The sequence below is a fragment of the Pteropus vampyrus genome, unplaced genomic scaffold, assembly GCF_000151845.1.
Source record: "Pteropus vampyrus isolate Shadow unplaced genomic scaffold, Pvam_2.0 Scaffold200, whole genome shotgun sequence".
NCBI lineage: Eukaryota > Metazoa > Chordata > Mammalia > Chiroptera > Pteropodidae > Pteropus > Pteropus vampyrus.
Window position 1 is genome coordinate 435,809 of NW_011888981.1, and position 2,100 is coordinate 437,908.

Here is a 2,100-nt window from a genome sequence, read left to right on the forward strand (position 1 = left end):
GGGGCAGAACACATCGAAGCTTCAATGCCTCCCCCCACTAGTCTTCCAATCTTCCGCAGATGCAAATTTCTCAGCTGTACTATTAGGAATGGTTAAAAATTATAGTTTGTGCTATTTCATAGCTATCACAACAGAACTGCATGTTTTGGTACTAATTAGACAAAATACAGTCCAACTGTGAAAAATAGATTTCTGAAGTGTACTCTGGGTGCTGAAGAGCAGGAGGGTGGCCGGCAGGTGATTTCTATCTGAGGTGCAGGTGAAACTGAGAGAATGTTCTCATGAAACTTGTTATTAGTCACCTCAAACTACCGATTACCATTTGTTGATAAAATGAGAGAATTCAAAAATTACACCTAAAATTTTATTATATATTTTGTCTCTAGTGCATGGCCATAATGATATGTATTCTTAAATGTTTACACAATGTTTACAAGTTTTAGATGTTATCATATAAGACTGCATTACATGCAGCATAAAGGATCTTACCCTTTCTTTAAAAAGTACATCTCAGTGAAATATTCAGTGTTTTGTTTAGTCATTTTTTCTCCGCTTCTGACAAATATCCATATGACTAAATGACCAAAATATGTATGTGCCAAAAGACTATCTAGATTAATGTTTAACTATCCACTACTGTAATGTTCGAACTGTTTCCTATTGGCCAGTTTTAACTTACTATTTCAGAAGGAAAAAAAAAGAAGCAATGGTGAGTGGCAAAAGAAACTACTAGAGATATTAGCTTACTAGAAGTCTTCTAAAAAGATTTTAAAGGTGTGATATAGGGATTAACAGAATAATATAGGGAATAAAAATGTTAAGGTAAAAAAACACATTCAGTGATGTAACTAAAACAAGCTGAGACTTGTCTAAATTAACTGCAGAATTTGAAAGAAAAATTTCGGATGGCGAAAGTATGGCAATGTTTGATTATTGTTTTGCGTGGACTGGTAAGATGGGAAGGAGAAATTTTTGTTGGAATAATAAATAAATCTTTATTGTATTTGAACATTACTTAAGCATAAATATTATAAAAAATGTAAGTTACTAGGAAAAATGACACATTTGTTCTTTCCACACACAAATTTTATAATCTAAAATTAAAACTTAACTACAATTAATAGGTGAAATGGGCTCCTGTTTTACATAAATATTTTAAGATAGCATCTTTCATGAATCTTAGCTGGTAATACCCAAATAATTTGCTATGTTTTAAAAAGGAAAACGTGACTTATGGCATAATTTTCTATTTTGTCATTACCATAAACCTTTCATTACATGTATTTAGTACAACCTCATGGGTCTGCATTACACTGTGAAGCAACTGATTACTAATTCGCATCTTGAAAAGCAAAATTCTCAATGGCTTATTTAAAAATCTGTAATTATATGACTTGAAAGGTCATCATTTTTCATCTCTCTGCCATTAAGGGAATAATGAAGAAAGGAGAAATTTTCATAGCCACATTTCTTTCTCTGACACTGAGATCTAAGTTGTAAGCCCATTTTTCTATTCCAAGAATTTTTAAGTCATGACACTAAGTATATAATACTGGGAATAGATGAATTACAAAGACTCTAAGAACTTCCCTGGGTCGGCATCCTTGGGCATTAAATTCCTTGAAACTATAGAGCCTGAGCAACTTTGTGCCTTTATTTTTCTAGTCCTGTAAAAAAGTAGTTTTTTTTCCCCATAGACCGTAGAGTGGTTTTCAACCCGAAAGAAAACTGTTACATCACCAAGTTTAAGAATTTTAATAAAAACTAAATGTCTTTAACCACCTCTGCTTTGCGATGGAAGGGAATTTCAAGCAAAAGCTGTTTAAACAAAAGTCCAGGGCATTCATGGACAGTAGACTGGCTATGCCATCCAGGGCAGGGGGCTCCAAGCAGATCTGACTAGGAACTGCTCATTGGCATGCTATGGCCTGGGCCTATCTGGATTGTGTTCCCCAGTAGAAGGGAACTCTCTGCCAGGGACCTATTTATTTATGCAGTTCAAGCGTGAGTGTTCAATGAATATCTAATGAATGAACCAATCGATGAATGTTCTTGTTATTTACCCTTCCACTCTCATCAAGGTTGCCCTATAACAGAAAA

General features: G+C 34.2%; 1 protein-coding gene across 4 annotated transcripts in view; it reads right to left on the reverse strand.

Annotated features, from left to right (window-relative positions):
- The window catches only part of CRIM1 (cysteine rich transmembrane BMP regulator 1), a 180,217-nt gene that overhangs the window by 37,735 nt on the left and 140,382 nt on the right, over window positions 1–2,100 (reverse strand). The gene's annotated exons all lie outside the window — the stretch shown is intronic.